The 25921-nt window shown below is 50.6% G+C and overlaps 1 pseudogene; it reads left to right on the top strand.

Annotated features, from left to right (window-relative positions):
- The first annotated feature begins 3725 nt into the window (after positions 1-3725).
- LOC117185859 overlaps positions 3726-25921 on the top strand; it is a 39940-nt pseudogene continuing 17744 nt past the window's right edge.

Here is a 25921-nt window from a genome sequence, read left to right as displayed (position 1 = left end):
ACAATCGTCGTCTTCTTTGGTATGCAACCCAGCCTCCACACAATTCTCGACTTCCCAAAACATACGAAGAGTTTTCTCCAACCTTGCTTCCATCTCAGCTATCGAATCTGGACAATTGTGCGTAGCCAAAAGCGCCGAGCTTGATACCTTCTGTTCACCGCCAGATACGATCCACCCAAGCCGGGTCTTCTGCAGAAGAGTCAGTCCATCGGTGAGTTTGATTTACCCTACGCAGAGGAGATCATAAAAAACGCTCGCACCAATGAGAAGATCAACCCGTTGAGGATTGAAAAATGCAGGATCAGCGAGCTGAATGTTAGATGGAATACGCCAATCGGATACATTTACTGTCATACTTGGTTGAGAATCGGTAATCGTGGGGGCGATGAGAGCAGTAAGTGTAGTTGTGTAAGCAGAGGTGCGAGAATGCATACAAATGCTTATGGTGGATCCCTCAGTAGAAACGCTGGTATCGCCCAGCCCAGACACAAGTGCAGACGATTGAGTTCTCCTAAGCTGAAGCTGCTGGGCGAACCTGGATGTGACGAGATGCAGCTGCGATCCTGAATCTAAGATGGCACGACAAGGAACTAAAACGCCAGACCGATTCTTTACGAGAACCACGGCTGTAGCCAGAAGCACGACATCAGAGTGAAGACCTTGGGCAGCAAGAGAGGTAGACGAAGGTAGAGACGAGCTGCTAGCAGAATTTTGAGCAACGGAAAGAGTGTCCGGTTAAACGGCCAGATAGGGAGGAGTAATACCTGGGCAGCCTTGTGTTGTGGGCTGTATACTATCGAAGTGCAACAAACTATGATGCCTACCGCCGCATACTCGACATTTTCCACTATTGCATGCGCGGGTCCCGTGCCCCGGCTTTAGGCAATTGAAGCATAGGGAAAGCTTCTTCACTTCTTTGTGGCGCAGCAACGGTGAGAGATTTCCGAATATCTTGCACGAGTATATTCCATGGCCCGCTGAGTGGCAAAAGACGCATACAGACGGGTCGGCGGAAGAGTTGGAAGCTACAAACGTTTTCTTAACCTGCGTATAGGAATGGTTTTTTCCCACCTGATCGCTACTAGCGTGTGTCGCTGTAGCATATTCCAACCGCTCCATTTTCTGGCAGCGTTGCTGCAAGAATTCGAAGAATTCCTCTGCGGTAGGTATAGCATCCGACGATGTGTGCTCCTCCCATTTGGTTTGCGTCTTCGAATCCAACTTCTGCAGCAGCATGTTGATGACCATGAATCCTGAAATCTCCTCAGCAGTTCCCAATGTCTGCAACGCTCGCATGTGTAAATTGACTGCATCCGAAAACTCCCGAAGCCTTTTAGCAGAAGGCGAGTCTACCCTCTTTAGCCCAAGAATCTTCTTGATGTGTGCCTGGAAAACAAGTCTTTTGTTATTAAAGCGTTTATTAAGTATATCTAGAGCCGCACGATAATTGGCACTGGAGAGCTCTAACGATCGAACCGAATCCAAAGCCGCATCAGCGAGGCAAGAGCGAAGGTGCTGGAATTTCTCGATGTCACTGAGATCCGCATCCGCTTCAATCACCGATTTGAACATTGCCATAAAATTCGAGAACTCGACGTATCCACCAGAAAACTTAGGCACCTTCAGCTCAGGAAGTCGCTGCTTGTGAGCCATGATGATGGTACTTTGTCCGGAATGGCTTAGCAGAGTCGTAGAATGGGCAGCGGCGTGTGACTGGCTTACTTCAACAGCAGCCAGCAACTCAGCTTTCAACGATATGAAAAGAGTATCGAAGATTTCGCGCAGCTCACTCCCAATCTCGTTTTGATCGAGAGCCTCCAACTCATTATGGGCCTTATTAAATTCCTCTCGAATTTCTGCCAACATATCAAGGCGCACCTCGGCTTCCGCGGCGGTCAGCTTATCGATTTTATTCCCCGCGAAGGATTCGCCAAGCCTGTGCAATCGATCATATAATGACTGACTTTTACGCTTATACAGACTCAGTCTGGAATCAGCCACCACAATATTTCCGCCCGCGCCTGTATTCGGATCGTTGTCCATGTTAACCGTTGTGCAATTCGACACAACAACGGAAAATGAAATACCGCTTAAGCGACGACGTATAGACGCGAGAGCGAGAATGCAAGACACGAAAAGTCAAGAACCGCGGCTGCAGCTGCGCAGAGAATGAGAGATTCGACGCTTAAAGTACCGGAATTTGTCTATAAATATTCCAGCCGCCCTCTCACTGAATTTGCACACTAAACTGTTTTTCGACGTGCACCCAAATGTATTTTTTGGTAGTTAAACTACCCAACAACAAAACATTGTATAAATAATAAGTGTTTTAACGGAACGCGATTAAGCAATGGTTTTATATCACGTCGGGGGGTCACCAATGTTTGAGATGGCAAGCTTTTTTGGCACCTATGTGTTTCAAAAATGAAAAGAGATTTTGGGTTAAACTTTATAATTCGTATTTAATCTTGGTGGCTTAGCGGAAGCCGATTGCTTGCTATTGCCAGATAAACTTTATGCGAGTTCGATATGCAACCAATGCGCAGAGGGGTTAGCATAGAACTAAACTATAGACGACGGCGTTAGATCAAAGTGATTGCCGAAGTGGCGGCAGCAGATCAAAGTAGTTGCCGAAGTGGCGGCGGCAGAGAGCCCCTTTAGCGGGAGAGCGCAGCAGCTCTGCAGAACGTCAACGTTTTACAACATAGGCGGCTCTCTCTGCTCATACAATAATAATGTTAAAGTTACGGTTATTCTTCAGCGGCTGGCCCGAACAATCATATATTTTACTATCTCTTTTAAACCCATCAGGATTTTTTTTGTGGCGGTTATGTTATAAAGTTATAAAGATTTTTGTCTCGTGCAAATTTCAAAAAGACTGTCGCACAGTGTAAATATGCATACAGTGCGTTTCGAAATTATAGGACTGACCTAACCATTGCAATGCCCTAACTTAATTAATTAACTGCTAACCCCGCTAATTTGTGCAGCTGCTTGTTGAGTGTCTAATCCCATTTTCGGTATAATTACGACTAAATTGAGTTTAATTTTAGTTTTTCATTTTCGTGTCGAGTGAATTTTGCGCATCCGCCTGAAAGTATGCAGCGAATTTCACTATCGGTTTTCAGGAAATTCTCAGCATATTACGTATACGACGTGAGCACCGCACCTCTGGTCATTTCCCTCACCCAACTATATATATATATATATATATGTATGGACATACATGTATATCTTTTGGCTGTATTCATAATTTATGACCCACTTGAGTCAAAGATCTCGCTCTTACTCGCTCTCCAACGATCTACCATTCAGGGTCTCCCTCTCCGGTCTCTGTTTACGAAAGCATCCAAAATAAAAAGGTTGTTTATACTACTCGCACTGGGCGAAGGAAATACGAATTATATTTTTCATCTGAGATGCGAGAACAGAGCTGAGAACTTTCGTTCGTTAAACAAATTTGTTTGGTTGCGCTCGCACACAAATTGAGATTTTTTGTTTTTCGGCTGGGATTTCTTGGGGCGGGCCGTTCTGAATACGTTTTTGAAAACAAACCAACGAAAATCCAAGCAACCTGCATGAAAATGAAACACTTTTCGTAGTCGTCGTCGTGTTAAAGTCGTGTGAGCAACGCGAAGGCGCGTCAGCAAAAGAAAGAAACCGAAAAAATAGAAAATAATAGTCAAATAGAAGTCATAAATCAGAAACCGCTTCTATATTTCCACAGCAACAAAAAAAAAATGCGGCAGGGTTAGTCGAGCGTTTTGTATTCAAATTTGTTTGTGTGTGTTTCCGTGCCTTTCCCCGGCTGCCACTTGGCCCCCTACGAAAGATACACGCGGGCCCCAGCAGCCCCCAAGTGAAGTGAACTGAACTGAGTGAAGTTTCGAGAGACTCCCGACAAACCGTATCTAAAACCCCCCAAAATTTTGCCATCTGCCCTCCGACTTTTGCAGAGTACACTCAGAGCACGGGCACGACGATGTTCGCACCAAAATTCAAGGCACGCGCGCCTTCAGGATCAGGTAAATGGCAGCAGCTATGCCAGCGGATGCACCACCGTCTGCACCGTCTGCACCGCCTGCACCGACAAATGGCACACATGACGTTTTCAGGGGGTTGTCTGGCTGTTTTCTTTGATGTATGTAGATGATGATTCAACGGCGAATCTCGGGCTGTGAATGGAAATTTCAATCTTTTTGGGACTTGAGTGACTACACTCACTTCCCGCGGAAATCCATCGTTTCCCAATCAACTTTTCATCTCGCGATTTATCGCCCTTATTTATAGATTATTTTATGAAGATTTTCTATTCTGTTTGGCTTTTTCTGAAATTGATTTCACTCGCTTTGGGTCGTTTCGGATTATTTATTTTAAATATTTCACATTAGTTCATGTTAATTGTGCGCACACCAAAATTTCAACATGATTTAGACGAGCATTTTGGAAAATCCAAAAGCTGGAAAGGGGGGCGGGCTGATGTGGTGGGGTGGGGTGGGGTGATATTGCTGGAGGTGCGCCATGGCTAAATATATGAAATGACGTACGATCACGCAGAGCAGAGGAAAATACGGGAAAATATTTATTACAATATTTGCAATGTGCTCAATTGTTGTTCTTGTTAGCCGCCGCCCACGCGGATTCCGCCTTTTACAGTCTCCAATAAAAGTTCACGCCAAACGAAAGCAACACGAACACTGCCCAGAGATACTTGGATGCTCTCTGCCATGTCGCCCTGACCATTCCATTCTATTCTATTCCATCTGATGTGCTGTGATGCCCGATTCAGATTTGTTTGCCTTGGGGTTTCGCTTCCATTCGGGTCGATGGAGCCAGCCATGATCCCCATAAGGCTCCACGGGGGCGTACACAAATCCATCAAAAATCCATCGTTTCTCGATTGGCGTCATCTGATGGCTGATATGTAGCTCCGGACCGGACTTGAGATTGGTAGAAGATCCCATACACATATTTATTCGAAGCATTAATCTGTACGAGTATGTTTTTATTTTTAACATTCTCTACTCTCTGGGTCTATTTTCTTTATATTTTGTTGTTGTTGTGCCTTTGGCTATGCCAAAGAATGGAAAAGTATAAATTCAAAGACTTTTAGTGAGTGAAAATAATTTATAGTTTTTTTTTTGGTATAAATTCAGTTGAACTTGGACGGAAAGATCGCGTATCTTCCTTTCGGTTGGAAACGTGATGAGACGGAACGGAACGGGGAAGGGCGATTCCCATTTTGGTTGATGACGTTGTCGGGGATGAAACGGGGATTATAGATTTGATGGGGGCTATAGTACTGATGGAGATTGGATCAGATTGCTCTGATGATGGATAAGTCTGATAATTTTGAGATTGCAGGTGGCTAAACGTCAAACAAAACAGATCAAAGTGGGGGAGATATGGCTTCTCCTTCTGGTTGATTGATTTTAGAACTTGATTATTGAAAGATGGAAAATATAGGTTAAAATTATGAGGAGAAATTTAAATTTCTCCGGATATCTTTAAAACATCGTTTTTGAGGTTTCCCAGCTATGCGACTTTCTTCTAGCATTGTTTTCATAATAATTTATCAATATAAATGTTGTGAAATCCTCGATACGAGATTTCAATGTTGAGCAGAAATGCTCTGGGGAATCTTTGCGTTTAATAATGTACTACACGAGATAGACAATTCGAGATTTATTCATTTGGACTTCAATCAACTTAAACTTTAATCTTAATCGCGTATAGAGTATGTATGTATGTAATGGGTAATACGGGTTTAAGCGCGGCCGGCTGCAACTGCTAATTGTCGTTGTGATTTCGTCGAAACGCAAACAAAGACTCTTCATGGTGATCGGAAACGAGGTTACGCCGCCCTAGCATGAAACGACGCCGTTCTCCGAGTGGGCAATCGCAGTTAGAGCGCTCTCACTCTCTTTGTAGTTTAACCCTTAGAAAACCGTCCATGCCGCCCCCAATACTGGGACCAGTATTAGAAACCAAAGGATGTCACATGTGAATGCTCTGTGAATAAATAAAGTGTTCGTTATGGTACATGTATGGTCGAATAGAGCTAGCAACGGTGGTAGGATTATTCTGAGGTCTCTGGCAACGACATAGTTTACGTTTGTATACGCCTGATGCTGTTTTAACAGTTGCGACTCTGACTAAACATTCAGCTCCAAGGTGAACTTCTATTATCCTTCCCAGTTTCCACTCGTTGGGTGGCAGTCGGTCATCCTTGACAATTACTAGATCGCTGACTTGTAGATTGTCGGTTTCATGTCGCCACTTTGGACGGGCTTGAAGATGTGATAGCCAATCCGAACTCCAACGTTTCCAAAATTGCCGGATCATTTTCTGTCCTTCCAGAAATTGGACTGTGAGTGGAACATCCCTTGTCGTTACATCCGGCGGTGCTAATAATGAATCTCCAATAAGAAAATGTGCCGGGGTGAGGACAGCTAGGTCCTCCGGCTCCGCGCTTAGTGGACATAATGGCCTGGAATTTAAACAGGCTTCAATTTGTGTTAGCACGGTAGCAAGTTGTTCGTAGGTCATTTTATATCCTGAAAAGGCTCGATAGAGATGTGTTTTGACAGACTTTACATTTGCCTCCCAAAGGCCTCCGAAATTAGGACTATGCGGTGGAGTAAAATGCCATTTGACGTTTCGGGCCGCTAAAGCAGGTATTACAGTTGTGGGTAGCTCTCGTTTCAAATGTATTTGCCAGGTTTGAAGAGCCCGGTCGGCACCAATGAAGTTCGTGCCGCAGTCGCTATACATGTGTTGACAGTAGCCCCGACGCGCGATGAAACGTTGTAGGGCCATGAGAAAGTGTTCGGTGGTTAAGCCCGTGACCGCTTCAAGATGAATTGCCTTTGTAGCCAAACAGATGAAAACTGCGATATACGCCTTGTAGTTTGTGTGTCCACGGAATCTGGATGCTGGAATTTCGAACGCGCCTGTATAGTCCACTCCGGTGGCGATGAATGCACGAGTTGGCGGATTCACTCTATGTAGGGGAAGATCGGCCATCAATTGTGCTGCTGGTTTCGGTCGGTGACGAAAACATCGGACGCATTGTCGAAGAATGCGTTTGACAGTTTGTTTTCCGTTGACTATCCAGAATTTGTGTCGAATAGTGGCCAGCGTTAATTCGGTGCCGCCGTGGAGTGCGAGACGGTGGGCATTACGCACGACGAGATCGGTAAAATGATGATGATTGGGAATGATCATTGGTTGTCGCTGGCTTATCGGAAGGTGCATTGCATTTCGCAGTCGACCTCTGACTCGTAGACTTTGTTGGTCATCTAGAAATGGGGATAATTGACACAGCTTGTGTGTGCCCGATAGTGCCTTGTTCGACTCGACTGCGTGCAGCTAGCAAATGAGTTTGAATCATTCCGTTTGGTAGCTCTGCACGAATATATGCACATGCGGCATACGCCAGTGATGATCCATCGCAGAAAACATGTAGCTGTAATGACGCAAGCTCGTGGATGTTGAAGCGCAGCCATCGTGGTACTTGAATTTGCTCGACATATGGCAAGTTCTGTATGAATCCCTGCCATCTATCAAGCAGTTCGGTTGGCAGCGGTTCATCCCAGTCCAGTTGTGCTAGGCTGCCATCGTTGCATTTGATGCGGGCCATCCATGAGTCCTTGAGTATCGCCTTCGCGGTCGTGACGCAGGGCGTGATGAAACCTAATGGGTCGTACAGTCGGGCGACTGTGGAAAGTAAAGAACGTTTAGTATGTGCGTGACTGATTTCAAAATTTATCTTGAACCCAAAATAGTCTTGATGTGGATGTATGTCTTGTAGCAGAGAAGCGTCATTCGCAGACCACTTTCGAAGCTCCATTCCTGCTGATCGTAAGGCTCCGATCAATTGATTTTGAATTTCTAATGCTCCTTCGCGAGTGGAAGCTCCGCTTTGTACGTCGTCCACGTATATTTCGTGTCGAAGGACCCTTTCCGCGAGTGGGTATCGGTCTCGTTCATCCTGCGCCAGTTGATGTATGACGCGAATGGCTGTGTAAGGAGCTGAAGCGGTTCCAAACGTAACTGTGTTGAGATAATACTCAGCTACTTGGTTGTGTTCGTCATGCCAAAAGATGCGTTGATATTGCGAATCCTCTGCATTCATGTCAATGCATCTATACACCTTCTGAATGTCGGCAGCAAAAACAAAACGATGGAAACGCCAATTCAGGACCACGCCGGCTAGATCGTTTTGGAGCGCTGGTCCGGTGCATAGTGCGTCATTGAACGATTTTCCGTTTGACGTTTTACAGGAGGCGTCATATACTATTCTAACCTTAGTAGTGACACTTTCCTCTTTGAATACTGCGTGATGAGGCAAGGTGCAACATGTGGACTCGATTCCATTCTCCTTGCTAATGGTGCAATGCTGCTGCTCCTTGGTTGTTACTTTGGTCAGCTGGCCTAGTTGAAAGTACTCATTCATGACTTCCGAATATTTGGTTTGCAGCTCCGGCTGCCTTTGGAATTTTCGTTGAAGCATTTGGAATCGATTAATCGCGATTTGACGTGATTTGCCTAGCACCAGCGAAGGGTCAAACAAACGCTTAAGTGGTAACCGTACCAAATACTTGCCGTTTCGTTGACGGATGTGAGTTCGTTTAAAATGCTCCTCGCACCATCGCTCTTCTGGTGTGAGCTGTTTTGCAGAACCGAGATGCTCCATTTCGAAGAATTTCTGGACGAGATTCTCTAGCCTGTTGTGGTGACATCTAATGGTGACAGCGTGTGAGCGTGTGGAAGTGGCTCGACCAAAGACTATCCAGCCAAGCTGGGTGTGCTGTGCAATTGGTTGGTTCTCCTTTCCTCTGCGGATATCTGAAAGCCGGATCTGTGGGATTACGTCCGCTCCCAGCAGAAGATCAATCCGTTGTGATTTGTAGAACCTGGGATCGGCGAGTTCTATTCCGTTTAAATGAGGACATTGCTGCAATTTGATGGATTTTGAAGGTAATTGCGATGTAAGCGTTTTAAGTATAAACGCAGTATCAATGGTAGTACAAAACTGCGAAGTACAAGAACTTAATGCCAATTCTTTAGTGTAGGTACACCTGTTCTTGGAGGTGGTCCCAACTCCAGCAATTTCTGCCGAAATTGGATGCCGCTTGAGGTTGAGAGCCTGCACTGTGTGCTCTGTAATGAGGGTTCCTTCCGAGCCTGAATCCACTGATTGGCCAGTGTGGGGGTTGTGGATTGTGACCAGGGCAGTGGCCAGAAGGACAGTGCTGGGTCCGTGATGCGTTGCCGTAGCGGAGACTAGTTGCGCAGAGTGTGTTCTCACAGACGAGTCGGTCGCTGCAGACTGTGGATGACCACCGGAACTAGTGTTGGGAACAACTGGGAGAGGCTGTGAAGTGCTCTGAGTAGGAAGTGGGGTCCTAGCGTAGAGTTGCGTAGGTATAGCCCTGCCAGATGAGTCGCTCGTTGTATACTGCCAGGAGTTACCGGAACGAGCGCTATGGGAGGCTGCGTGAGGCTGTGTTGCCACCTGAGCAGGAGTTGGGAAGTGCAGCAGTGTATGGTGTCTTTGACCACACTGCCTGCAGTTCCTTTTACTGGTACATTTTGAAAGTGCATGGGAACGGCTCAGACAGTTGAGGCATGCCTTTGCATGATCGACGATGGCTTTCCTTGCAAAGCAGTCCTTGGACAAAAGGTCCGGGCAATGCCGAAGATTGTGACTGTCGCTACAGTGAGGGCAGCGAGTGTGTTCGGCAACCGCAGTCTTGGCGTGGAAACTGTTGCCCTTGTATGTTACGTTGCCAACTGACTTCTTCGGGTGCCTTTGATTGACAGGCTGCGGCACAGGTGTCCGCGTCGTGGAGTGGCCTCGATTTTCGAACACATCGATGCTGACGAGACGGTCGTTGAGAAATGATTGTAGCTGAGAAAATGTGGCAAGTTCGGCAGAGCTACCGAGATGGAGCTCCCAAGCTTGCAGTGTCGTGCTTGGCAGTCTGGAAGTGAGATGATGAGCCATCCAATGCTGAACATCTAGATTCTTGAAAGCATTGAGACAAACCGTCGCAACATTAAGCATATGTTTTATATCAGCAGACTGCTCCTTTGTCAACTGTGACAAGTCATACAAACCGTTCATATGGTACATAAACTGCAGCCGTTTGTTGTCGTATCGCTTGAGGACGAGACTCCAAGCTGTTGCATAGTTATTTCCCGCAAGCGCCATCTGCTGAATATCCTCGTCGCGATCCGAGGGAAGAGCTTGCTTCAGGAAATGAAACCTTTGGACGTCGGACAGTTTCTGGTTGTTATGGATGAGTTGAACAAATGCATCGTGAAATGCCGGCCAATCCACAAACTTGCCTGTAAAAGTCGGTACAGGTAGCTTGGGCAATTGCACTGATGATACAGATGGATTTGCTGGCTCCGGATTCTGCTGTACCGGTGGTGCTCTTGGACATACATTTTCGTAGGCCTCTGATATGATGCTGAATGCCGTTGTATAGTCTTCATCCAAGCGAAAGGCCACTTCGCTGGACACATAACTATGCGTACTTGGACATCGAAGTATTAGCAAACGTTGATGATTTTGCTCAAATTCACCTAAGAACCGTTGCAAAGTTTGTAAGCGCGTTTGAAAATAAGCTTTTGTTTTCCGATCTGCGCCATCCTTTCTGAAATTACGCACCGTTTGATTAACCCTCGCAATGAGATTTGTCTGAATAACACTGAGATTGTCGATCTCCACCTGAGGATCGGCTTCGAGGTCGTGGGACTCGGCTGTTGACATGTTGCTGTTATATGTGTATGTACCTTTCTCACCCTTAGTTGCACTCTCTTTGACCTTGTACAAAATACCCACAACGAAACACTTACTCTGGTACTCGGAAGTGCTTCTCTTTGCTTAAAGCGTAGCTTAAGAGAACTTGCGAGTCGTTGTTGTTGGTGTTGTCCGAGCGGAGAGCAGAAACTGTGCTACTGTGAGCGTTGAGTTGAGGCCTTGTGTCTAGAGATGATGTGCAGCAACAGAACGCTCGTTGGTCTCTTGGTCTCTGCTTTGCACGAGAGAGAGGCTGCTGTCTAACCGTCGGCTTGTGTTGTTGTTGTGTGCTACTGTCCGGGCACAGAGCTATCGTCTGGTCTTCTTTGTCCCTGCTTCGTGCGAGAGATAGCGGCTGTTGGATAAACCGTTGGTTTGCGTTGTGTTTGGCGTTTACAGTTGCAGCCGGTAAAATATGATTTTATTTGTACATTTAACTGAACGCGGAACGAGGTACATAGAATCATATGCGTATAGTACGAATATAGTCCCCCCATGGGCCACCAAAAATGTTGTGAAATCCTCGATACGAGATTTCAATGTTGAGCAGAAATGCTCTGGGGAATCTTTGCGTTTAATAATGTACTACACGATATAGACAATTCGAGATTTATTCATTTGGACTTCAATCAACTTAAACTTTAATCTTAATCGCGTATAGAGTATGTATGTATGTAATTGCTAATTGTCGTTGTGATTTCGTCGAAACGCAAACGAAGACTCTTCATGGTGATCGGAAACGAGGTTACGCCGCCCTAGCATGAAACGACGCCGTTCTCCGAGTGGGCAATCGCAGTTAGAGCGCTCTCACTCTCTTTGTAGTTTAACCCTTAGAAAACCGTCCAATAAACGATCCATAAAACTTCCGTTTTCGATACAGTCTGTACCCCCTCCCCTTCTTGCCTTCTTCATTCAGAAGTTCCCCGTTCAATTAGCAAAGCCACAAATATCCACTCCATAAATAACCGAAACTCGGGAGTCCCCCGATCCCACTCCTCAGACGGGCGCGTTCTCCCTAGGCATTCCACATAAATCAACTCAGGAAATGCTCTCAATTTGCCAGAGGCGGCCGCACCCATTCCCATTCCCAGTTCCAGCCCCTGCCCCAGTCGCAGTGACAGGTCTCCGACTCGAAAGCAGTTCCGAGTGGAACTCCCGACTCCCGTTGCCATTCAGATTCAGTGACAGGTTGCACAGGCGTCTATGCAGCTACATATATGTATCTATACCCCGCCTCCCCCAGCCCTTTTTATGCTTTGCGCAGGATTTTCACAAGGCCAACGCGGGTCGGGTTCCGCTATGTGGAAAACACTTTGGAAATGATCCAAAGTGAGAATTAAATGGTTACCCCAGTCATTGTTGTTGTCGCTGTGCCCGATTCGTTTCAGAATCTTTCTTGTTTGCAAATCGATAAATTTCAAATGAATTGCCTCCAACAACGATATTCGAAATGCGACTTCTGCTCGACTGCGGGCGCTCCTTGAGGGTGTGCCGCTCTATCGCACTCAAGTGCCTTTATTAACATTTTTTCCAAGCGAATTTTCCGTTTGATTTGATTCTAAAGCAGCAGCACCCGGGCAGCAGTGTCTGCCCGGCCACCGGAAGTGCCCCGCCAAACCAAACCAAATCAAACCGAACCAATCGAAGCCAAGACGAGCTCGAGCTCGAAGAGTTGTTTTGTTTTTTGGCCAGCAACAAAAAGCCAACGAAACGCAATGAAATCATTCCGGGGAACCTTTTGTCGCCGCACACATTTCCGTTCCATTTCGCATTGCACGCATAATTGGCGCCCAAGTCTGGGTACCGTACCTGGGTATCTGGGAGGGAGCCAGAGGCCGAGCCGCCTCCCCTGTCCGCGCTTGATCGAGCACCGAACTGCTCCCACAATTCGAGTAATTGATCTTCTGCTGGGTGCTCGGCACTGGGTACTGCAACAGAGCGGCCGAGGAGCGACTGCCCCACCGAACTGGGTGTGTTGTTTGCCTGCTTTTGGCTGCTCGCTGGCTGATTTTGCCTTTTGTCTCCATTCTTATTCCCAGTCCCAGTCCCAATCCCATTACATTCCCCATTTGGGCCACGCTGGCGCGCTCTGCTCGCTGCTGCCGGGTCACGCAAAATTCAGTTCGCCTCGAGCCGTGCGCGGAGTCAGCAACTCAATCAGCGACATCGCTCTCCAAATCCGTGCTGTGTCCATAACAGCGTGTATCTGTGCGACTATCAGTGCCCCATCCTGTGCCCCATCAGCTAGGAAATCCATCAAATCCGAATACAAATCAAAATGACATCCATAAACGGGTGTGACTCAAGTGACCAAAGGATTTCTGTGTGTGTGTGTGTGTGTGTGTGAATTTGATTGACATTTGCGAGGAGAAACTTCTCCTTTTGATTCGATTGTATAATTCAATTAAAAGCTGATTGAATAAAGACGTCAGCGCGCCCACATACGAAACATCAGTGTCTTCCTGAAACATTATAACACAAATACTTAATAGAGAGAGTAGGGCAAGAATTTGTTGTTTGGATTCCTATATTGCTGGTACTTCAATTCTCCTTCGGGCCATCCTTCGCTCTGATCTACTCGGCTCCGTCTGCTCGCCAATAAAATACACGGATTTTGGCAACGTTGGTTGGCTACTATTTTGGTACGTTTCGTGCTCGTTTCAATGCATTTAATATAATATACATTTTGTATGCCATATGAACAGCTAGTCGAAGTTTTCGGTGAATAGCTCTTTCAAAGATTTCTTGATTGCGATTGTAGAATGCGCGATATTGAATTACAAATATGGATAACATGAACATGAATAGGCCAGAAGTGCCTTCCATAGGTTTTCAATGCCATTCCACGAATCAAAGACCTATTTATTTGATATTTGAGATATCAGAAGAGATTATGTCTCTACTTATCGATATCGATAGCGAAACACCTAAGAAGCAATCGGAAATAAGATTCGTATGGTTTTTCCGATATTTAGATAGATCGATCTTCTTCGATTTGTTTTGGGATAATCGTTTCGTTGCGGTCCAACAAACCCTTGGAACAAGCCTCGCATCGTTCTTTAACGGTACGAGAATATACAGATACGTTTGTACGTGAGTATCTATTTGTGTGATTGTGAATGCTAAACATGCGCCAAATGCTGTGACTCATCCGCAGCGCCTTTACACTCCCCTTCCGGCCATCCGTCCGACCATCCATCCGACCGTGTGTGAGAGTGTGGCTGTGTGCATGCGTGAGAGCGGTGCGAGAGTGTGTGTGTGTGTTTTGGCCGATTTTTTAATGGCTGCCAAATGGCGGCTAGGCTTTCTTGGTCGCCGTCCGTCGTATTAATTATTGCTGTTCCACGTCGCTATGTTTGTTTGTCAATTTGTCTTCGCTCGGTTTGTCGACTGTCGAAACGAAACTATATTCGAGAGAAGGAAGAGAACTGAAGGGAGGGGAGGATAAGGAAAGGGAAACCGCACATTGCGAGCGTGAACTTGCTGACAAGGATAAATGTCCAGGGAAGGGGAAACTCAATCTCTGAACGATCTCGATATCCGGCGCCCCTGAAGATGTCATGTTGCCTGTGCCCCCCACCTGTGCCCCAAACGCCCACGCTCTCAATCATTGAAAACTTTCAACAGGCGTGTGGACACCGTACGGTTCCGCCAGCGATCTGAACCACAGCTCATCGGCGGCACCCACGCCCCCGCCGCCGCCCACGCAGCCCGTGTGGACACCGCAGCCATCGCCGTCGTTGAGCGGCCGCAAGGAGTTCCGCCCGGTGCGCTTCGAGTCGCCCACCCTGCCACAACAGCAGGAGCCACAGACGAAGAGCGACCACCCTGGTCGCATACAAACGGAGACCCCTACTCCGACTACACCGAAACGGACTGCTCCACCCATTTTGGCCCAGTGGCTCCATCAGCCAGCGTCTTGGACAAGATCAGAAGTAGTACTTTCCACCCACAAACACACACACACACAGACAGATACAGTTCTTCTTGTGCTAGTCCTTTCTCTGTCTCTCTTTCTCTTTGTGTCCCTTTCTCTCGTTCTGCCTTTCTAACGTTCGGTTCTCGTTTATCGCCCCAAAAGCCTTTGAACGCTCGGCTTCCACCTCGGAGCTGCAGAGGCCGTTCGTGCGCCGCCAACTGTCGGACACTAGCCGCCCAGCCTATAGGCCCAATGAAGTCAGTAAGTATCCATGCAATTAGGGACCCAACCCAGAGTGTTGGCAAATGACCATAGGGAAAGCTCGCGCTCACGTTGCTGCACAACACTGACCTTTGTACACCCGTGTCCCCACCCGAAGACCCACAACCCAATCCGTCTCACATCCCCACAATGAACCAACCACTAACCGTTAATTAATCTGCGGTTTCCAGTCTACAAAGTCAAGCACGGAAACGGACCACGATCGTCCGCGCAAAATGGCACAGTTAGGTCGGAGGCAGTACGTTGGCATCGGTCCGGTGACCAACGATGGAATGCCCATCATACTCAGATCGGTAAAGGATACAGGGGGCCAGGAGGGAATCGCCACTTGATGTGGGTCCGATGTGAAATGTGATTTGTGATATGCAACTGTTTCCTTATCCACCCCCTCACATGCAGGAGGTCCAGGAGCCGCATCAGCATGAGTGGTACAAGCGCCTCTATCAGACCATACACAAGCAGAAGAACGGCGGTAAATGTCTCTCTCCCTCTATCATATTGGTATGAAGCATTGTGAACTCCATGAAAACCCCAAAATCCAAATCCCAAATCCACCCTCCATGAACCACACTCCCATCCCGAATCCCACGAATCCACGAATCCCTAACCCCCCTTTAATGCTGCATTCCGGTCAATGATTTTTCCTCTTTGGTCTGTCTCTTCACAATATCTCATCCTCCCATTCGCTTTGCCTCAGACGATTTCGTGATACGCTACAAGTGTCCCAGAGGTAATTCTTTGATCTTTAAACTATACCAATTTCCGCCCTAAGTAACCTTCCATTTGCTTGTACATACATTCTCGTAGATAGAGATAGAAGCCCAACGCTGTGGTGCCTGCTCGAAGCAGAGAGCTTTACCCGTAGTGCATGCTTTATTATTATTTGGTTTATCTACATATTTTATTTCTCTCATATGAGTATCTCCGTCACCAATTCCACCCGCCAACCACAGCACAAACGCTAGCCTAACATCATGTCCGCCGCCAGTACACCATCCAAGCAATGTACGAGTATTAAACGCACTGGTAGAACCTGATACCGAAGATCCCAGCATCGAGCTGGTGACCCCGACTAATGTGTGTCTCTTCTATTCGCCCCTTGCGTACCCATACAGCCCGTCCGTCGTACAAGAGCAACGGTTACGTATCAGAGTCCGAACCCAACTACGACTCCGACTACTCCACGGTGAGGTACCGCACACAGAATCCGCATCGAGTGCAGTCAGTCTCCTCGGCCGTCAATGTGCGAAACCTGAGCCAGGACGAGAAGTAGGTCACCCCCAGCATTGAGTTTGCCATTGAAGTCGACTCAAAGAGTGTTGCTTCTTACAGGTTGTATGGTACTATGCCAAATCCCATCAAGTCGGCTCAGAATTCGTATAAAAATCAGCCAGGTCGCATTGAGGACTACACCACAGGACATTCGTCTGTGTCCGAAAAGGAGAAGAAGGAGGTAAGTCCGAACCGAAGGCGAGCATTCATCAACATCACCACGGCTTGACAATTTCGGTGCTAAGCTCACAATCATTTAACCCTTTTAACACCTTTAACCCACTGTAGACCAAAAACTCGGTAGTCGCTTAATTGATCCACTTACGAGTATACCCGACACTTGTTGGTTTCTTGGAAATATATATTAATAGACGTACAGAAAATTAAGTAGAATTCACTTTGATGTAAAAATATATAGGCTAGATGTATTCAAAAATCTTTTTATAAGTCCCACATTTAATCTAAACAGAAAACACTTTCAGTTAAATTTAATATATTCAATGTGGGATATATATTTATTTTAAATAGTAAAATATGTAATTTAAATATGAAATGTATTTCATTTAAATATACAATTTATTTCAGTCAAATATTTTCAAATTAATGTCAAAATTTAAGTGAAACGAGGGGGAACGTTGTGAGTTGCTGCGGAGACCGCAACTCTACAGTTATACCCGATACTAAGTCAGTATGGCTCTCCTCAGATTATCTATCCAGATTCAACAATCTGATAGATATGGTCATTATCTATGATTCTGCGTTTTTAGTTTTCTCGAATGTGCAATATTGTGGATGCAACAGATTTTCGTTCTTTGTGGGGGCGGAAAAGAGTGGGGCGAAATTCTGAGATATACGTTTTATAGTGAGATCTAACAGAAGTGCGGATACCAAATTTGGTTACTCTAGCCTTAATAGTCTCTGAGATTTGTGGATGCCCCAGATTTTCGTCCTTTGCGGGGCGGAAGGGGGTGTGGCGAAATTTGGACACGAAACGGTCAAGGTCCGATATCACAGGAGTGTGGATACCAAATTTGGTTGCTCTGGCTCTTATAGGTTCTGAGATCCTTGAACTCATATTTTGCAATTGGCCAAGACGACCATGAAACCTGTGTGTTAGAGAGAGACAGAGCGAGAAAGAATGAAATTGTTTTCTTGATTCTGGCTATAATAATTATACGATCTAGTTGAGATTTTACACTCTAGAACATATAGTCATCCTCTACGATTCTGCGTTTTTGGTTTTATCGTATCTTTAAAAATGTGGATGCCACAGATTTTCGTCCTTTGTGGGGGCGGAAGTGGGCGGGGCGAAGTTTTCAAATATTTTTGTAGCAGTGACATATCACTGACAGACGGACAGACAGACAGGGCTCAATCGACTCGGCTATTGATGCTGATCAAGAATATATATACTTTATGGGGTCGGAAACGATTCCTTCTGGACGTTACACACATCCACTTTTACCACAAATCTAATATACCCCAATACTCATTTTGAGTATCGGGTATAAAAAGATTCTTCTTACAATTACCACTCTCGGAGCAAAACTATTGGTATATATTACAATTTCAGTCCTGTACCTCATATATTTTTCGTAGCGATTCGATGTATCAGCTTCTGTCTGTCTGTCTCTTGAGGTACTAAGCCTTGGAAAATTTTCACTTAGAAAAAGGTGGGAATATCTTTTTTTTTCCACCTAGTGGTTGAATCTGGGACTTTATAATCGTAGATAAATTTGAGTGTCGGGTATTTTAGGGTCGGATTACTCGACTATGGCGGTCTCAAATAGTTTCCCTGCTACAACCGAATATTTTGACCCAGCACTGCCATGATAATACCTGACCCCACTTCATTCGCATACACTCATTCACTCATACAGTCATTCAGATCGCGTCAATATTCTAACTCACAGCAAATATATATTCTATTCACAATTCTAGTGGTGGGACGAAGTGATGGACATCTTTAACGGGGTATGGCACTCTACTATATTTGTATTCCTAGATCGTATCTTAACTACTGTTACCACAGTTTTAGTTTTAGCTTATAGTTTCCGATTGTTTTCCGTCATTTCAAGTCGATTTAAGCCCGTTCCTTTACTGCTTACTGTATCTCTCCTGTTTCCTGTCTAATTAACCGATCCATGCAATACCATGCGAAAAGTGGCTTAGGGAGCATACGCGCATACCGCGCATTATAATAGAGTTTGTCGATGATTTCGATGGAGTCGGAGTAAGTTTCTTTAGAGAGAGAGCGAGGCAGGATCATCGCCAAGGCACCTCAACTAGTACCAAAAATTTAAGCAAATCAAATCAACAAATGCACTCTGCATCTCCCCTTAAATGCTGACTAATGTATTGTAACGATCCGTTCTTTTCCCGTCTGATGCAGCTGGGCTGGCTCAGCGGTCGGTAGGCTCGCTGCAACAATATTTGTATGTTGCCCCGACGACAAGTAAGAAGGCACGGGTTGTGTCTTGTACTGGTATGCTAATATGCTTTATTGGTATCTTAAGTCTATCTTACGCTATTCCGACTCCGGTGCTGGTTCTCCTCGTGGTTCTCCTCTGTGGTTTCGATGAGCGTGTCGCTCCCTGGGCCCCCCACGGCGTCGCCGAGCGTGGCACCGCCGGCTCTACTGACTGGGGCTAGCGATTCTTGGCACGTGGCCCAAATCCGCCTCTCAGTCAGGCGCCTGACGCGTTCGCTCTCACTCGACTCACTTGGCTTTTCGGCCCGAGGGTGCCTCACTCCTGGTGGGATGCGCGTCAAGCGTCGCACCGTTGGTTCAAGGGATTGGGGTCTTTGGCTCTTGGCTGCACGCTAGAGTCCGCCTCTCAATCCTCACACAACGCGTTCGCTTTCTAACGTTCTTTTTCCTTCGCTTGGTCTCACTCTTGTGGCTCACTATTCACTTCACTCTTGCTGGCTCCGTTTGCTGACTGCCCCCGTTCCTGGTCGCGGCCCTCCTCTTATAGGCTCGCTTCTGCGTCGGCGCCGCCGATGCCGCCTGGCGCTAACGGCACTTTCCGCCATGCGGTGCCCGTATTTTTCCATCGGCGTTCCTTCATTCCCTTGTCGCTTTCCAACGGGACCTGGCTGGTGGCGTGATCTCATGACCATATTTGGTCATGCGCTGGGCCACTGCCGGCCCGATCCCGTCATCCCGCTGCTCTCTCTCCAGGGGTCCTCCCCTCTCATCTTGGGTCCCCGGGAGAGCTCTCCTCGGGAATTCGCCGCCTCCGGATATCCCCGGATAACGGCCGTTAGCGCTTAACCCTATACTGCCCCCTACGTGTGGGAATACTTTTCCTCCACTTCCCCCTTTCTTTTATTGGCGGAAAACCCCGGTTTTCCGCGTCCCAGGTTTGGGATGCTTCAAAAACCCCGCGCTACCGGCGCGCGCGTGCTTTGTTCTCGACCCGGGTGCCCCTGGCGCCCTCTTTCGGCCTCACGCCTTGCGGTGTTGCCGTATCTCTCCGATGAGCGCGATCGATTCGATTCCCCCTTATCGATAGTTCGCATAGGAGCTTCTTTTGCACCGCCCAATATAGGGTACGGTCGCTATTCTGACCTACTCGATATGACACAGCGTTGCCCTTACGCTCCACTCGATACAGCATAGGGTCGTTTTTGTGATCTACTCGATATGTCGCAGCGTGCGTATTTTACTTCCGGATCGCGAATTCCTCAATGGACTGGAAACGTACTATTTTCTCGCGATGCCGGGTGTTTTCTTTGTTTATCTTGTGCGCGTCTGGTTTTCCCTACTACCCTTCGCTGGCGCGCATGCCTTCCGCCGGCCCTCTGGATGCTTCGGGTAAGTTTTCCTCCCGCTTTAACGCCTTCCGCCGCCTTCATTCAAGCTTCACCGATTCCCCGCTGTTCCTCTGCTGCAAGGTAAGACCATGTTTGTTTTTTTATTTTGGTTTTTATTTTCTTTTACTTGTTCTTGTTTTCAGTTACTTTTTTTCCCATTCTTCTTCTCTACTCTTCTTTTCTCCTCAATACCTAGCCCGGAATCCCTCCTGCCGATCGGTGGACACCAATAGCCGGTACCGGACGCCCCCGTCGCCCCACTCCTCGCGTTTGACGGACCGCCACCGTGAGTTGTCCGCCGACCTCGTCTGGGGCCACGATGTATGGCGCTGGAGCTCGGGCCGGCGCGCCTCCGCCCGCTCCCCTGGGCACGACGCCTGTCGGCCCAGCTTCGGACGCTCGCCCTGGCCGGGTTCCGGCCATCGCCAAGGACCTCTCTCCCATGGCTCAGGTGAGTGTTGTTCCGCGGCCTCGTCCTTCTTCGCTTCCGCCGTTGCTCTCGCGCCGTCATCCGCTTCGCCGTCGGTCGCCACCTCGACTTCGGGTGCCGCCGCTGGGCCACGGCGGAGGGCCCAGTGATGTTGGAACACGCCCGGGCGCCTCCTCGGGCACCTGGGCCTGTCGACTCCTGTGGCCGTGCCCGACGCCTCGGGTCCCGCTCGTCACTGGCGCGTGGTGCCTCCTCCCACAGTCGAATCTCCCTCGCCTCTTGCCCGGGATGCTGGGGCGCGGACCCAGAGGCCCACGATATGTGCAGCGCTTGCACGTGCCACATCATGCCGTCTCGTACCGCGGAGCGCACCTCCTGCGAGACGAACGGCCCGATGGCGGCTCCCTGTGGCCCGTGCCAGTGCTGCTGCTGCTGCTGATGCTGCTGCTGCTGACGCTGCTGCTGCTGCTGCTGATGCTGCTGCTGCTGAGCCCCTTGACCGCGCGCGTTGTCAGCCGGCGGCCGACGCTGGAACAGCTCTTCCTCTGCCCCCGGTGACGGTGGGGCCTGCGGCCGTGGCTCCTCCTCGGACTCGACGTGTTCAGGGGGTGGCTGCCAGAGCTCTTCCTCCTCCACCTCGGCTCGTCGTAGCCTCTCCTGCCACTCCTCTTCGGGCGACTGGACTCGAGCCGCCTTCGGCGCTGGTGGGCACTCCGCCTCCTCCTCATCGCTGGAGATCACCGCCAGCCCGCCTGCCGCGCCCTCCGCCCGCGTCGCCCTTGCCTTCTCCGCTTCCGCACGCAGACGCGCCATCTCCCTTTGCTCCGCTGCGTCGATCCGGCTAATACACCGCCATTGGTGCGCGACGTCCCGTTTGTGGCGCTCCGCCTCCGCTTCTTGCGCCGCCTTTTCAGCCTCCTGCGTGGCCTTCAGCCTCTTTGCCAGCGTCAAGGCGTCCTCCCATACACGCCGTTGCCTCCGCTCCTCCGCTGCCGCGGCCAGCGCGAACCGCCGGTGCCATTCCGCGAGGCGTCGTGCCTCAGCGGCCGCGTTGTTTTCCGCGATGTCGGCCTGCGTTGCCTGCGGCTCTTTGACCGCGGTTTCGGTCGGCGTTTTCTGCGGCTCTTTGACCGCGGTTTCGGTCGGCGTTGGCTGCGGCTCCTCGACCTGTGGGTCTGTCGGCCGCTGATCCCCTCGCCGCGCCGTCGACCTCCCCCTTGTGCGTGCCGACGACTCCTCTTCCTTGGCTGTACGCGTCGAACGCGTGGACGCCCGCTTCGAGGCCCGCTCACTGGGCTCCTCCTTCCGCGTCTCCGTGCGCCCCCTCCTTCCTCCCTCAGGCCGCTCCTCGCGCTTGCTGGGGTGGGGCTTCTCGCGCTTGCCGGTGCGGGGCTCTTCGTGCTTGCTGGTCCGGGGCTCCTCGCGCCTGCTGGTCCGGGGCTCCTCGCGCTTGCCGGTGCGGAACTCCTCGCGTCTGCTGGTCCGGTGCTCCTCGCGCTTGCCGGTGTGGGGCTCCTCGCGCTTGCTGGTGCGGGACCCCTCGCGCTTGCTGGTACGGGGCGCCTCGCGTCTGCTGGTCCGGGGCTCCTCGCGCTTGGTGTGGGGTTCCTCGCGTCTGCTGGTCCGGGGCTCCTCGCGCTTCGCCTCGCGTGCCCGTTTTCTCCGTGGCGCCGGCTCCCAGCTCACCAATTCTAGGTCACTTTCCGCCTCGGTGTACCCCGGCGATACCACGGGGGACACCGTCGGTCCCATGGATCCCGCGGTTGACACTAGCGGTGAGGCCAATAACTGTAGCTCCGGGGACCTACTCCTACTCGCCCTTTGCTCCTCGCGCTCGACCTGGTACGCCTGCCGCCGACTTTGCGTATCACCCATAGCCTGATACCAGCCGCGAATCCATTTTCGCTGCTCCGTTATGTACCTTATTAAGTGCTGCTGCATCTTACCCTTTTTTTTCCACGTGGTCAACTTTTGAAAAGACCTGATCGTGCGCTGCTCCCCCCTTTATAAGGGCTCGTGCCGGTGCTCACCGTTCCCTGTAACGGTGCCTTACATGGGCCCGTGGGACGGCTCTCTCTTGCCTTCCAGCTGGCTCTCTCTCGCTCGCTCCCGTTTTGAAAGTTATCCGCGCCTCTCGCCGCGTTAACCCTAGGGTGCCCCCTGGTTTTGTTAGCTTTCCTTCGGTTCCCACTTTTTCTTCCTTTTTCTCTTTTTTTTTTTTTATTTGTCCCTTTCTACTTCCAGGTCTGGCGACGTGTTGTTTGGCTTCGCCTTGAATCTGGTAAGCCTCCCGAGTTCTTGGGTTCCTCATCTCACCTTGCCTTTCTTCCAGCCCGTCCTTGGGTTCCAGTCCAGGGTGCTGACCGATCTCCCAGCTCGTGATCAATAGGTCCTCCGACCTTTCGCCCGTGCTGCGAAACATCGGCCCGCCCCCCGTGGCCAGCTCCGCCCGTCTCTGGATCGGCTTAGACGCGGATGTCACCCACGTGCAGCGCCTCGGACCCAGGGATCATCCGATTCCCCAGCCGGTAGACCGCGCACGGGCGGCATCCGCTTTTGTCCCGCCATCCCCGACGTTAGCAGCTGGCTTCGATGACCTGGACCCGGACCCGAACTTCTGCTCATCTCGGAACCCCCTTCTCGGGTGCCCCCTCGTCCGTCGACGCACCACGCAACCCGCCCCCCTGGGATAGTGGTAACCCGGGTATCTTCTACCTTCTTTGCCTTTGATCAGTTCCTATTGGCTGACGAGCTAATCCTCCTTTTTTTTTTCTTGTAGGTCCAGCTTTATTATTCCGCCGGCCGCCGTCTGCTGCTTAGTTTTACTGAACCTTAGTTGTAAGAGTATCCTGTACGGCCTTGTCCTGCGTGGCATCAAGTTGGGCCGCCCGCTCCTCCCTTGTGGGCGATTCATGTCCTGCGTGACACGCGTGGTTCTTAGTTTTACTGAACCTTAGTTGTAAGAGTATCCCGTACGACCTTGTCCTGCGTGGCATCCAGCTGGGACTCTCCTTTCTGCCCCTGCCGTTAGTCTCTGTCTTTCGTGCTCGTCCACCCTTCTCCGTATGCCTCGCCCGTTGCCCCTCCTTGTGCGTCGTCTACGCTTCGGCTCCAGGGCCTGTTTTAGGGGTTCCTTCCCCGGGTTGTGGCTTCAGGTCCCCTATATGGGCGGTCCGCGTCCGTTTCTCGATGTCCTTCTTTAATTTACAAATGACCGGGGACACGAAATCCATTATGGTGTAGGGCCCGTCATATTTCGGGGCCAGTTTTGCCGCAAACCCTTCGGCCGCGTTGGATAGATGGTGTTGCTTGGCCCATACCTTGTCTCCAATCGTGGGTTTCCACGCTCTCCTCCTCAGGTTATAATACCTCGCCTGGTCCTGCGCCGCTCTTTCGAGATTCCGCCTCACCAGTTGAAACACCTCTCTCAACTTGGCCGCGTTCTCGTCCGGAGTGGGCGTGCCCTGTCCTGTGCCAAGCGCTTCGTCATCGTATAGAGCCTTTGGTAGCCTGGGCTCTCTCTCTTGGACCACGAACGCCGGCGAGTACCCGGTGGATTCGGACACCCCTGAATTTACGGCCAACATTATCTCTGGCCATTTCTCATCCCAGTTCCTCTGGTTCCCTTCGGTGAACTGAGCTATCATAGTTTTCACTGTCCGGTTAGTTCGATCCGTCGGGTTCTCCTGCGGCGTGTACGGGGCCGTGAACTGATGCCGTACACCCATCTGCTCCAAAAACCTCTTAAAAGCTCTACTGGGGAACTGGACGCCATTATCCGTAATCACCACCTTCGGCACGCCAAACCGGGACACGATGCGCTCTCGGAACGCTTTTGTTAGTGCTTCCGCAGTGGCCTTTCTCAAGGGGACCAACTCGGTCCATTTCAAGAACCGATCCACCATCACCAATAACATGGCATACCCATGCTTTGACCTGGGCAGAGGGCCCGTGCCAGTGCTGCTGCTGCTGCTGCTGACGCTGCTGCTGCTGCTGCTGAGCCCCTTGACCGCGCGCGTTGTCAGCCGGCGGCCGACGCTGGAACAGCTCTTCCTCTGCCCCCGGTGACGGTGGGGCCTGCGGCCGTGGCTCCTCCTCGGACTCGACGTGTTCAGGGGGTGGCTGCCAGAGCTCTTCCTCCTCCACCTCGGCTCGTCGTAGCCTCTCCTGCCACTCCTCTTCGGGCGACTGGACTCGAGCCGCCTTCGGCGCTGGTGGGCACTCCGCCTCCTCCTCATCGCTGGAGATCACCGCCAGCCCGCCTGCCGCGCCCTCCGCCCGCGTCGCCCTTGCCTTCTCCGCTTCCGCACGCAGACGCGCAATCTCCCTTTGCTCCGCTGCGTCGATCCGGCTAATACACCGCCATTGGTGCGCGACGTCCCGTTTGTGGCGCTCCGCCTCCGCTTCTTGCGCCGCCTTTTCAGCCTCCTGCGTGGCCTTCAGCCTCTTTGCCAGGGTCAAGGCGTCCTCCCATACACGCCGTTGCCTCCGCTCCTCCGCTGCCGCGGCCAGCGCGAACCGCCGGTGCCATTCCGCGAGGCGTCGTGCCTCAGCGGCCGCGTTGTTTTCCGCGATGTCGGCCTGCGTTGCCTGCGGCTCTTTGACCGCGGTTTCGGTCGGCGTTTTCTGCGGCTCTTTGACCGCGGTTTCGGTCGGCGTTGGCTGCGGCTCCTCGACCTGTGGGTCTGTCGGCCGCTGATCCCCTCGCCGCGCCGTCGACCTCCCCCTTGTGCGTGCCGACGACTCCTCTTCCTTGGCCGTACGCGACGAACGCGTGGACGCCCGCTTCGAGGCCCGCTCACTGGGCTCCTCCTTCCGCGTCTCCGTGCGTCCCCTCCTTCCTCCCTCAGGCCGCTCCTCGCGCTTGCTGGGGTGGGGCTTCTCGCGCTTGCCGGTGCGGGGCTCTTCGTGCTTGCTGGTCCGGGGCTCCTCGCGCCTGCTGGTCCGGGGCTCCTCGCGCTTGCCGGTGCGGGACTCCTCGCGTCTGCTGGTCCGGTGCTCCTCGCGCTTGCCGGTGTGGGGCTCCTCGCGCTTGCTGGTGCGGGACCCCTCGCGCTTGCTGGTACGGGGCGCCTCGCGTCTGCTGGTCCGGGGCTCCTCGCGCTTGGTGTGGGGCTCCTCGCGTCTGCTGGTCCGGGGCTCCTCGCGCTTCGCCTCGCGTGCGCGTTTTCTCCGTGGCGCCGGCTCCCAGCTCACCAATTCTAGGTCACTTTCCGCCTCGGTGTACCCCGGCGATACCACGGGGGACACCGTCGGTCCCATGGATCCCGCGGTTGACACTAGCGGTGAGGCCAATAACTGTAGCTCCGGGGACCTACTCCTACTCGCCCTTTGCTCCTCGCGCTCGACCTGGTACGCCTGTCGCCGACTTTGCGTATCACCCATA

The sequence above is a fragment of the Drosophila miranda genome (assembly GCF_003369915.1).
Source record: "Drosophila miranda strain MSH22 chromosome Y unlocalized genomic scaffold, D.miranda_PacBio2.1 Contig_Y1_pilon, whole genome shotgun sequence".
In the NCBI taxonomy this organism is placed as follows: Eukaryota; Metazoa; Arthropoda; class Insecta; order Diptera; family Drosophilidae; genus Drosophila; species Drosophila miranda.
This window is presented reverse-complemented; position numbering and strand designations above follow the sequence as displayed.